The 13454-nt window shown below is 42.9% G+C and overlaps 1 long non-coding RNA gene across 2 annotated transcripts in view; it reads left to right on the forward strand.

Moving 5' to 3' along the window:
• The first annotated feature begins 2548 nt into the window (after positions 1–2548).
• Positions 2549–13454, forward strand: part of LOC103550212 (uncharacterized) — a 107912-nt gene continuing 97006 nt past the window's right edge. Inside the window, exon 1 of one of the 2 annotated variants that reach the window (XR_011532961.1) lies at positions 2549–2807. This is a non-coding gene — a long non-coding RNA (uncharacterized lncRNA). The remainder of the gene's footprint in view (positions 2808–13454) is intronic. The other variant, XR_011532962.1, reaches the window with a different exon arrangement.

Consider the following 13454-nt stretch of genomic DNA (forward strand, 5'->3'; position numbering starts at 1 on the left):
GGAAAAGGTTAAAGAGGGTTTGAAGAGAAAATAGTTTGGGAGGCCATTACTGAGGCCACCGTGATGTAACATTGATGTAATGATACAATCTACAGCAGTGAGTGCACATCGATCCCTTAAACCGAAACAAAAGCTTTTATTTCTGAATCTTGTTCCCCTTGTGGGGACCTGAAATTGGCCGCCCCAAGATATGTCTCTTTGGCATGATGATTATTTGAGGCTGGTTCCTTGGCAGACAGGAAAGCAACAGAAAAGTAGAATTTACTTACCCTTTGTTAGGAGACATTTACATTGTAAAGGAACTCTCCCTCTGTAAAGATATCCCCCTCTCTAACAGGAAGAAGGGGTGATGACCTTGTCTCTAGAAACTCTTTAAGCAATGCCAAAGGCAAGGACTTAAATCTTGCATAATAGTCTTATTACTGTTTCTGGTAACCTCCTGTAACTGACTTCCCTCCCCCTCCCAACGTTGGCATTTCTTTAAGGCTTAAGCATCTTTCCTTAGGCTAGGAACTGATTGCTGCACTCACCTGTGACCACCCAGCTTGAGACAATAGACTTGTCTCCTGCTGCGCCCTCCGAGACAGCAGACCCACTACCTGCTGTGTCCATCAAGCGCTGTGCTGACAGGGCAATCTTGTGACTATTGTGGGAGGGACATTTCAATCACATGTGAAACACTCTGTTTGGGAGTATATAACCACTCTGTGCACCCCACTTCTTCGGTGCCCTTTCTTCCTTCGGGAAGAAAGAACCCGGGCCATGGTTCCTCATAAAGCTTTGTTTAATTTTCTCTTGCTATTCTGTCTCATGTGAATTTAATTCGTTCTCCGGCCAGACGAACCCACTTTGGACAGAGGAAATGTCTTCCTTCCCTATACCCTCCTGACCTCTCTAATCAAACAAAAAGAGTGTGTGTGGTGGGGGATACCAGGGGTGTGTAATGTGCTGAATTGGGAGAGAGACAGCAGGGCTGGAAAGATCCCCTTCAGCAGCCAGGCGTGGACTTTGAAAGGAGCAGGGCAGGGGCAGAAGTGTGAGAAAGGAGGGCAAGAAGACTGGTGACACAGGCAGGAAATGGTGATGAGAAAGCTGCCGCAGGCCTCCTACCTTGAGGCAGGAGCCACACGGGTTGCTTCTGTCCTCACCAGCCCCAGGGGCTCATGGGGAGGACCGACGGGGTCTCATTGACCCTGTGCTCAGGAGGGCTTCAGTGCGATTGCAGACGTAGCACATACTAATTTGTCACGGCATAAAAGAAGGGAACGAGGCCTGACATTTTCCCACCCACTGAAAGTGAAAGAAGAAAGGGTTCTTTACTCTCAGGGCTGCATCCTGATGAGGAGGTCAGTGTTTGCAACTGATCCGTGTGGGCGCAGGCTAATTGTTTCTTGGATAACCTGTTATCTATTAGCCATCAGGCTGCTTGCCAGGATATGCTAATGTCTCCAGACTTCCTGGTCTGGATTCTGAGGAGTGGATTTTTTTGTTTTTGTTTTTGTTTTTCTTAAAGGAAACATAGAGACTGGGGGGGCGGGCAACTGTGAATCCCACCGGCAGAGAGGCTGTCCTCTACTCTGCCCTTAGCCCGTGCCGAACGGGAGAGAGTGCCCAGGAAACCAGGGCACAATCCACGCTGATGCCCATGTGGAACCCGGCAGTGTTCCTCTTTCTCTTGGATCCTGGACACACACTCCTTTGGAAGACTTGGCTTTATCAGAACATTCTGGAAAAGCCTCTGAGAGAGCTGTTTTTCTGGGTTATCATTTGCTAAGAGAACAAGGAAACTCTTCAAACAATCTTTTGTTTGGGGACAGAAGAGAAGGGAGGGTGTCAGAATTCAATAGCTCTGTTCTTCTGTGGAGTAGGGGCAGAACTTGGCCATCGCCCAGGCAAGCTTGGTATCGTTAGCCATCAGTTACGCCCATGGTCTCTATGTTTCTACTAAGGCACAGTGAAATGTCATCAGATGGGAGAGGTACACAAATACAGGACATCAATCTTTTTCTTATTTTAAAGGTGGCACATGTTCATTATTTAAAAATTTGGAAACTTTAGAAAAGCAAAAAGAAAAGACAAAATTTCATTCCTCAGAGATGATCACTGTTAACATTTCTGTGTATCTTCTTCTACTTTTTTTCCTATGCTAATTTATATCTGTCTATGAAAAAGGACTTTTGATTGAAAAATACAATGATGCCCTCTGATCTTCTGGAGGTGTTTGGAGGATAAGAAGTCCTTTAGCACCAGGGTTTGGGATTAGCTCTCTGTAATCCTCAGAGGGTCAGTTTTATGAGGCCAAGATAGAGCGGGGCTCATAGCCCAGCAGGATTTAGTGGCTAAAGTCCAGGACCTTTGGATTTAAGCATTTATTTTCATTTATATGCATATGGAGGAGGGTCAGGTGGTGCTGCCCAGGCGTAGAGAGAGAGCACATGTCAATTCACACGATCAAAAAGCAAGCAGGCAGATACTGGACCAGCCCTCCCATGGTAAACACCTAGAAAACTAGACAAAGCATATGAAAGAACTGTTTTCACACATTTCAGACATTTGCTGAGAGAAGGGAAACAAATGAGGTGATCCCTAGTTTGCTTGCCCCAGTTTTCTGCCTAGAAGCACATTTTAGACCACAGCCCAGGGACGGGAACTCAAGCAGAACACAGCAGTCTTGCTGAGTTGAGGAAACAGAGACCAGGGGAGGCTGAGACAATTGGAATTTGCCAAGCAGAGTACCAGAGAGGAGGGAACTGTAATGGAGCAAGGGCTTGTTCTGCTCACTGCAACCTGATGCCAATCATTGCAAGGTGAGTTGGTGGTCAAGAAGGGGATTTATTCCATTAGCTAGCAAAATCGGAAGATAGTGGACTCATGTCCCAAAGACCATCTTAAGCAAGCACAAAATCTTGAGGCAGTTATATAGGGAGGAGGGAAGAAGACAGAGGCGGTCAGGCTATTTCTGGCATCCATTCTCCAGACTTCTTGTCTTTTGTTCTGCCTGCTGTGTCCGTCGTTATACCCTTCCTTAACAATGGTTTTCCGTCTCGGGCAGCCTCCTCATCCCTTTTTGGTTCCTGAGAAATAACTCATTCCAATGTCAGCAAAGTTTCGTTGCAGATTTGAGAACCTACTGAAATGTTAAAACATGTCCCTGTGGCCTTTGCAGAATAGCCTGGTTACATTATAGGTTAATGATCAGCAATGCATGATTAGCAGTCACAGAACCACACAGAGAAAGAACTCTAGAAAGCTTTTCAAGAGTACTCATAAGGGAGCTGGCCCTGTGGCTGAGTGGTTAAGTTCGAACGCTCTACTTCAGCGGCCCACGGTTTTGCTGGTTTGGATCCTGGGCGTGGACATGGCACCACTCATCAGGCCATGCTGAGGCGGCATCCCACATGCCACAACCAGAGGCACTCACAACTAGAATATACAACTATGTACCTGGGCGGTGTGGGGGGGGGGGGGGGAGGGGGTTGCGCTTTAGGGAGAAGAGGAAGGGAGAAAACAAAAGATTGGCAACAGTTGTTAGCTCAGGTGCCAATCTTTAAAAAAAGAAAAAAAGAGTACTCATAAGGATTTGGCTAAATATTAGGACACATGCATAGGCTCTATGAGTCTGGACAAAAAACAATAAGTACTGGAGAGCTATAGACTGAACACCTCCAGAAGCTTGTACATATTTGGGAGTTATTCCAGCTCTAACCAGCTGGAATAAAGAGACTTCACTGAACATCTGGGATATTCAGTAGAGACCCCAGAAAAGCAAGGCCTTAGGAGCGAGACCAAAGGAGCTCTAGAGTAAAGGTCACGCTGGACCTACCGTAACAAACTTGCAAACAAGCCTCAAAAGGATCACGATGATCCATGAGACTTAAACTGAGCACCAAAACAAAATTCAACACTCTTTGAAGGAAGACAAAAGATATCAGTTCCTCAAGAGTATAACATTTCTAATGTCCAGCATCTATTAAAAAGTTGCTTGGTGGGCCAGCTCGGTGGTGTAGTGGTTAAGTTTGCACTCTGCTTCAGGAGGCCCAAGGTTCGCAGGTTCATATCGTGGGCATGGACCTACACACCATTCATGAAAGCCATTCTGTGGCGGCATCCCACATACAAAATAGAGGAAGATGGGTACAGATTTTAGCTCAAGGACAATCTTCCTCAAGTAAAAGAGGAAGATTGGCAACAGATGTTAGCTCAGTGACAATCTTCCTCACCAAAAAGAAAGAAAGAAAGAAAGTTACTTGACATGTAAAAAGATCAGGAGAAAAGTCAAGAAATGAGAGATATGATGCAATTAGAAGGTAAGAACCTTAAAACAGCTGTTATAAATGTGTTCAAGGATTTAAAGGAAAACATAAACGTAATTGGCATAGATGTTAGCTCCATGACAATTTTCCTCAAGCAAAACAAGGAAGATTGGCAACAGATGTTAGCTCAGGGCCGATCTTCCTCACAAAAAAAAAAAAAAAAAGAGGAAGAAGAAACTATCCAAACTGAAGCACATAAAATAAAAGAATGAACAAAAATGAACGAAGTTTCAATGACCCATGGGGCAATATCACAAGGTCTGACATACATGTAATGGGAGCAATAGAACAAGGAGGGAAGTAGAAAAAACTACTTGAAAAAATAATGGCTGAAAAATATTCCAATATCAACACACAGATTCAAGAAATTCAGCCATCTCATAGTAGGATAAATGCAAAGAAAACCACACCAAGGCATATCATAATCAAATTGCTGAAAATCAATGATACAGACAATTCTTTAAAAAGGTCAGAGAAAAAAGACACAGACAGCAAATCAGAGGTTACCTGGGGGCTAGGAGTAGTTTAGGGGAATTAACTCTAAAGGGACACAAGAGAACTTCTGGGGGTGATGAAGTGTTCTGTATCTTGACAGCAATAATGGTGGTGGTCGTAGATATGTGTGTGTTTACATTTTGCAAGTCATGAGTTCATATTAACACACACAACTCCAATCCAATCCATTCCATAATGCTATCTCCCCTCTTCCACGGTAAGAACATTTCCCTACAGTAAGAACCCTGGCTCCCAATAACATCAACATATTTACTCACTTGCCCGATAGTTTCAGAATTGCTACTATACTATTACAGAACATGCTCTTATAAAAAATAAACTTACTAAAAATAGTTCAAGATTCTTTTTCACTAGATTGAATGTATATAATCAAAATGTTGTGTTCAGAAATTATATGGATTAGCCCTTTTTCCCGTCACTTCTGTGTGGTTATGTCACATGTTTAAAATACATTTGTAAATCTGTCAGGGTCCAGCTAAGGGACAGAAACTGCAAGTTATTTTAGCAGAGAGAATTTAATATAAATATTTGTTAAATAGGTATTAAGTTGTTAACTAGGTAACTGAACAGGTTAAAAAAGAACTCTAAGGCAGTTCCCAAAATTTTTGGTTTCTGGAGTTTTTTTGCATTTTTACAAATTCATTGAGGACCCCAAGGAGCTTTTATGTGGGCTAAAGACACTGGAATTTATCACCAATATTAGCAGTTAAAACTGAGAACTTTCTACAATATTGATTTATTTTTTGGTGAGGAAGATTGTCACTGAGCTAACATCTGTGCCAATCTTCCTCTTTTTTGTATGTGAGATGCCACTACACCGTGGCTTGATGAGCAGTGCATAGGTCCACACCCAGGATCCTAACCTGTGATCCCCTAGCTGCCAAAGCAGAGTGCATGAACTTAACCGCTATGCCACCGGGCTGGCCCCTACAATATTCATTTTTTAATTCATTTAAAAATAACAGGTGGTGGGGTGGGAGGAGAAATGGGTGAAGACAGTCAAAGAGAACAAAGTCCCAGGCCTAAGACAAGTAAGCTCTGGGGCTCTAACGTGCAGCGTGGGGACTGTAGTTAATAATACTGTTTTGTATACTTGGAAGTTGCTAAGACAGTAGATCTTAAAAGTTCTTACCATACACATACACAAAATGGTAACTATGTGAGGTGATGGGTGTGTTAACCAATCTTATTGTGGTAATCATTTTGCAATTTATACATATATCAAATCATCATATCGTCCCCTTAAACTTACACAATGTTGTAGTTCAGTTAGATCTCAATAAAGCTGGAAAAAAGAACATTAAACCCATTGAATGTTACCATAAATAGCATGTTTTTTATGAGAAACAACTATATAAAGAATTTAGTGAGAATAGTGGCATTATTTAACATTTTTGCAAATCTCTTTAATGTCTGGTTTCATAGAAAACAGCTGGATACTCATATCTTTTTCTGTATTCAATCTATTGTGATATGTTGTTTTAGTTGAAGTATACGAAGAAAATCCAGCCTCACACAGGTATGTAATAAGAAAAAGTGAAGATCATTTTAACAGACTTTTCAGATAATTATAATTACCCTTTTGATAGTACACCAAAACTAAACAAATGTTAGTTTCTTAAAGATTGGTTGCAATGTGGAATCTGAAAGTATATCTCAAAACATTTTGTTAATCCGTTATATTAAAATCCATTGATCTATCCTTACTTTGAATGGATCTTTTACCCATGCATAATTTTTAATCCTATGCATTGGTCATTGGAAACTATCAGTTGACTTGAGTACTGCAGATATTCTGGATGTTGACACATTTCATTTTTCATTATCCAAAAAAAATTCATATTGGTTAATATCACCACCGGTCTCATTAGAAAAGTCTTTAAGTATTGAGAACAGTCAAGCTCACGATGGCAGGTGTCTTTTCCCAATTTCTAATTTTTAGCTTGAAAGTTCAAATTTTAGCATTAGCAACAAACACTATGTCCTTGATGTGACAGGCTCATTCGTGCTCAAGGGCTAGTAGTGTTACTCATCATTGCTTTTGCACCATCAGTGCAAATGTCAAAACAATGAAAAACAAAAATGTCTTATTACTAGTCTGAAAATATTTTTGACCTCATGGATCCCCTAAAGGGCCTCAAGGACCCTCCACAGGGATCCACAAAACCCACTTTTAGAACTGCTGCTCTAGCTTCTCATAGTAGCAATTGTAAATAACCGCTACGGCCGCTACGGCTCAGGCAATAAAAAGAGGAAGTTTGAATTTTTAAAACTTAGAGACTCAGAAGAAGGGACCTGTGCGGTAGAAACTGAGACCCCCTCTGAGGAAAATGCGCTACCTGACAGGGGCTGGTGTCTGTGAGTTGGGTAGAAGAGGCCCTTAGAGATGGAAACCCGCGCTCTGAGAAGGCGGTACCCGCCGGTTGGTGCAGGTGACTTGGAAGCGGCGTAAGGGGTCTGGTTTTCTAAGTGCTGGAAAAACCGTAAGCTGCGACTCGCTGCTGCTCCAAGAAGGAACTGGTGCTGCTGGGTGAAGGGGACTGCTGGAGGGAGACTCACAGGAATTGCAAGCATCGAGGCAAACAGGAAGGAACAAGCCCTTTCTCCTCCTCCAGGCTCGAGGTCCACCCGTACCTCTGGTTGGCGGAGCCTCGCAGAGAGGCAGAGCGGAAATGCGGTTTGCAGAGTCTTTGCTCCAGCATCACAGAGCAGAGTATCAAAGCGGGGGTTTGGAACTGAGAGACAATAGCAAGCATGTCTGGGGGCATTTGCTCTTGTTTGTGTTAATATTTCAATTTCCTCCCATCCTTCTTTGCCTAATTTTATTTTTTGAGTATATAGAACATTAATGTGCTTCCCAAGAATCAAAAATATACTGAAAGGTATATCCAGAGAAGCGTGCTCACTCCCTATTGCTTGTGGGTAATCCACTTCATTGTTTTCGGATTTATCCTTCCTGCGGGGCGGAAGTGGGGGGGGGGGGGTTCAAAATGAAGCGGATACATACGTTTTCTTTTTTCTTTTTTTTTTTTTTAAAGATTTTTATTTTTTCCTTTTTCTCCCCAAAGCCCCCCGGTACATAGTTGTGTATTCTTCGTTGTGGGTTCCTCTAGTTGTGGCATGTGGGACGCCGCCTCAGCGTGGTCCGACGAGCAGTGCCATGTCCGTGCCCAGGATTCGAACCGACGAAACACTGGGCCGCCTGCAGCGGAGCGCGCGAACTTAACCACTCGGCCACGGGGCCAGCCCCCGGATACATACGTTTTCTTATTTCCTTTTATCTTTTGTACAGAAGTACATTATATGTAATTCTTTGCACTTTGCATTTAATATATTCTAGAAATCAGTTCATAGAGATCTTCCAGTCTTTTTTTTATAGTACTTCATAGTGTTTGTGTGTGTGTGAGGAAGAGTCGCCCTGAGCTAACGTCTATGCCAGTCTTTCCCTATTTTGTATGGGGGATGCCTCCACAGCGTGGCTGCCAAGTGGAGCAGGTCCAAGCCTGGGATCCGAATCCGAAAACCCAAGCCGCTGAAGTAGAGCACACAGAATTTTAACCACTTGGCCAAGAGGCCAACCCCAAGTACTTCATAGTATTTCAACCAAACTCCACCATTTATTTAGTCAATCTTCTATATTAATAATTTTTTTGATATTACAGATAATGTAGCATTAACAACTTAGTGGATATTTCTAAATTGTTCAAGGTATATCTACAGGGTAGATTCTTGGAAATGGGACTATCAGGTCAAAGGGTGAACATATCCGTAGTCTTGTTGCATATTGCCAGATTCCTCTCCATAGGGGTTATACCATTTTCCATTCCCATCAGCATATGAGCGCCCGCTTCTCCACAGTCTCACCATCAGAGCAAATTGTCAAGATGTTGAATTTTTGCCAGTTTGATAAGAAATGCTATCTCAGTGTAGTTTGAATTTGCATTTATCTTATTATGAGTGAGGTTGAACATCTACTCATGTTTAAGGGTGCGTCTTACATCTTTTTGTAGTTCATTCTCTATTCATGTCTTTTGCCCATTTTTCTGGAGGATTTTGGTCCTTTTCCCTCAGTTTTTAAAAGGTATTTATATATTAGAGTTTTTGGTCCTTTATCTATGATATATGTTGTAAATAGTTTTTCTGAATTTGTCACTTGTGTTTTGATTTTACGTAGTTTTTCCTTGCAAAAGCTTAACTTTTTTACGTAATTAAATTTATCGATCTCTTATGTTATTGCATCTTCATTTTGAGACAAATTAGAAAGATTTTCCCCATGCCCGGGTTGTAGAGGAATTTACCTGCATTTTCTTCTAATGCTTGTGCTGTTTCCATTTTTGCATTTAGGTCTCTGACCCATTTGAAGTCTATGGTACCTTTTCCAAAATGACTGTTTAGGTCATTTATCCTCGTGTAAAAAACTACCCCAAAACTCGGTTACTTGAAACAAGATCCATTTCACAGCTTAGTGTAGCTTGGGCTCAGCTGGGCAGTTCTTCTGCTGGTCTTGCTCGAGTTCTCTGTAAGTTGCACTATGTGGTGGCTGGGGCTGCAGTTGTTGAAAGACTTGACCTGGAAGCTGGATGGCAGGGCCTCTCTCTTCCCCATGTTGTTCCCGGGTCTCTTCTCTCCACGGCGCCTCTCCATATGGTCTTTCCAGTAGGGTCTCTGGACTGCTTCTTTTTATCCTTTTTTCTTTTCTTGTTTTACAGTTTCATTGTGATAGATTTCACATAACATAAATTTCATCTCGTTAAAGTTTTCGGTTCAGTGGTTTTCAGTATAATCACAGAGTTGTGTAACCGTCATCACAATCTAATTGTAAAATATTTTTAATGTCCCCAAAGGAAACCCTGTCCTCATTAACGGTCGTTCCCCATTCCTACTGCAACCCCCAACCCTGCCCCAGCCTTGGGCAACCACTAATATCTCTGTCTGTACGAATTTGTCTACTCGGGACATTTCATATAAAGGGAACCATAGAAGACGTAGTCTTTTCTGCCTGGCTTCTTTCGCTTAGCGTAATGTTTTCAAGGTTCACCTATGTTGTAGCATGTGTCAGAACTTCATTCCTTTTTATGTACAAATAATAATCCATTGCATGGCTGTGTCGCATTTTGTTTATCCATTCATTTCTTGGTGGACATTTAGGTCATTTCCACTTTTTGGCTATTATGAATGATACTTCTGTGAACATCTTTGTGTGAGTTTCTATGTGGACATACATTTTGATTTCTCTTGGGTTTATACCTAAGAGTGGAATTACTGGCTCATATGGTAACTTTGTGTTTAGCCTTTTGAGGAACTGCCGAACTGTTTTCCAAAGTGGTTGTACCGTTTTAAAAATTTTGTCAAGGGCTTTATCATCATGTAAGGTGAAATCATATGATTTTTCTCCTTAGAGCCATTAATGTGAATTATATTAATGGGTTACTTAATAGTGAATTATCCTTGCATTCCTAGCATAACCCCCAATAAGTTATTTCTTGACGGCACCCCTCTGAGTCTCAGTTTTGTTATCTGTAAATTGTGGCTAATGATAGGATTTACTTCATAGAGTCATGAAGATTTAATGAGATGATGAACGTACAGTGCCTTGCACAGTGCTTGGCCCACAGTAAGTGCTCAGTAAATGTTAGGTATATATTACTATCGATAAGTAGCTTCTCAAAAAATCCAAGACATCTCCCAGCCACAAAGTCTGAGCCAATTAAATTTCTGTGTACAGAAATTTTAAGTGGGGAGCAATACACTTACTAGTTAAGTGCTATGATATTGTGATATAAGAAATATGTATTTGGTCTTCATCCTGGCTCCTGGCACAGAGCTCCTAAAGCTCTTGTAATTTTCTGAGCATGGGGGAGAGGAGCATCTTTTGTTATTTATGATAAGCCCCTTTCAACCACACCTGAGTTTATGCTAATGAGGTTGCCGGAGCAAGCGACCATGTGATTAGAGGGTTGGAACTTTCAGCCGCACCCCTGGACCTCCTGGGGATGGAGGAGGGCTGGAAATTGAGTTGATCACCAGTTGGGCAGAAGTGTGGGTCATCTGGGGACCCACTACTTGCAGTTGGCATCTGAAGTGGGGTGGAGGAGAGTCAGTCTTGTGGAACTGAGCCCCTAACCTGGGTAGTTAGTATCAGAATCGTATTAAATTGTAAGATACCCAGTTGGTGTCTCCAGAGGATTGGAGAATTGCTTGATGTGGAAAATCCACATATTTGGTGTCAGAAGTGTTGTGAAGGCTCAGACACTGGAATTAGGGAGACATGAGTTAGAATACTGGGTTTACCACTTAGCGGCTCTGTGTCTTTGGGAAGCTTTGCTTAACTTCTCAGCTTCACTTTTCTCATCTGGAAAATGGAGGTATTAATGTTTACTTCCTTCGGCTAATGTGTGGATTAATCAAGATCATTTATGTAAAGCACTTAACCCATAGTAATAACATATAGTGAGTTGGACCCTGAAGGGGGGATAGTTAATCTGGCCGAAGAAGGATGTTCCAAGACAAACTGACTTGTATGAAGAGCCAACTTGACCAGGATAAACCATCTCCTCTCTACTCTCTCTCTTCTCAAAAATAGAATTAATGTTTCCCAACAGGGCGAGCCGTGTCGGCTGACAGAGGGAGCAGCGACCAGGGAGGCTCAGACTCCAGTTTTGATTCTTTCGTGAATGGCTGCTTGACTTTGGATAAATCACTCTGCAACTGTGGCTTTCAAAGATTTGATCACATTCAAAACGAAAAATGCACTTAACACCATGGTCTATTACTTACGTATCTATATACAGAACTGAAAAGTTTCGTAATACAATACTTATCCTTACTATTGGAGTATTGTATTCGTTTTCTATTGCTGTGGACAAATTACCACAATCTTAGCGGTTTAGAACAATGCTTTTCACGGGTCAGAGTCCAGGAACTGCTTAGTTGGATGCTCTGCTCAAGGTCTCACAAGGCTTCAGTCAAGGAGTCAGCTGGGCTGCCATCTTCTCAGAAGCTGGGGGTCCTCTTCCAAGCTTACATGGTTGTTGGCAGAATTCATTTCCTTGCAGCTGTGGAATTCATGGCAGCTTTCTTCTTCAAGACAGCAGGAGAAGTCTCTTTTAGAGGGTTTACCTGATTAGATCAGGCCCACCCATGGTAATCTCTCTTGATTAATCTCAAAGTCAACTGATAATGGACCCTAATTACTTCTGCAAAATCTCTTTCTCTGCTATATAACTATCATAATCTTGTGAGTGATATCCCATCATATTCACACATTCCTGCCCACACTCAAGGGGAGATTATATAAGGTCATTTGGAGGTCATCTGAGAATTCTGCCTACCACAAATATGATGTACTCTGATATTTTCTGCTCTTTTCTTTCCTTTAAAAAATTAGATTTTGCCACCTAGTTAAAGGATTGGGAAACCATTTTGAAAACTCTGGACTGGATGATTTTCAAGGGCGGAGAATCCATGCTCTCAAGCACAGACCCTTGGGCACGTGGAGGGCTCTGGGCATAGGGGCAGGAGACAATTGCGTTAATAACCTGTGCAGAGAGCCCGAGGGGATCAGTGCTAACTTGACTGCGTTCCTTTGGCTCTGATCCTGGCAGAGAACTCCTGTCCTTCTAAGCGGGGAGGTGAGCCTCTCGGCATGCTGGGACACTTGTCTGGACAACTCCCAGGAGGAGGGAACAATCTGGACAAACCCTGAAGCAGCCGGCTGTCGTGGATTCTGCCTGACTCATCAGCTCAAAGGAATGCCCAGGAGGCAGGGTGACGTGGGGAACAGGAAACAGGCCCAAGCCCAACACAGCCACCAGCTATGTGACCTGCTCAGGACAGTTCTCCTTTCTGGGCCTCAGTTTCCATCTCTGCTACAGGAATGTCTAAGGACCTTCCCACTCAGAACCCTGATGGCTCTGAGAGGAAGCAGAATTGCCGTTTCTTTCGGAGGCTGAGGCAGGAAGGGGACCATCTCCAACAGGTGGCCTCATTCTGCTGGGCCAGTGACCAAGTGTGTTCTAGAAATCTTTAGCTGTGAGAAGCCAGACTGTGAACTCCCCAAGAGCAGGGATGAGGGCCTCCCACCTTTGGGTTCCTGCCCAGGTGTGGAGCCTGGCACCTAAATCTTTGTCTAACTGAACAAAGGGACTCTAAAAGGACTTTTCCTTTTAGCTCTGACATCCCAGATCCCACTGTGACAGGCACCATCTTGGTTCCTGGAAGGGACTGATCGTGACCACCTCGGTCAGTAGGGCTGTGAACTCTGCTTTCCAAAGAGTTTGAAAGAAATTTGAATTCTTTCTAATCAGAGGGAGTTGGGACCATGGGATGGTGCTGAAGCTGGGTGACAAGGGACAAGAGTGCTAGTTCCTTGGGTCTGTCTGAGACCTCAGGCATCTGAGGGCATTATAGCACCTCATCTCCTTCTAGAACCACTCCCACCTCCTGTCTGGATGGGGAGGTGTGGAATCCAGGAGAGGAGGGAGCGGACTTGGAGCTGAAATGTGAGGTGAAGAAAGAGAGGTGGGGATGGGAGGAAGGAAAGGAGGGCGAGAGAGGGAGAGAAGCGAAGGAAAAAGATTTATTTTAACAATAGATTTTTTCCTCTGGGAATTTTCAAAGGAAAAA

The sequence above is a fragment of the Equus przewalskii genome, chromosome 25 (assembly GCF_037783145.1).
Source record: "Equus przewalskii isolate Varuska chromosome 25, EquPr2, whole genome shotgun sequence".
Lineage (NCBI taxonomy): Eukaryota > Metazoa > Chordata > Mammalia > Perissodactyla > Equidae > Equus > Equus przewalskii.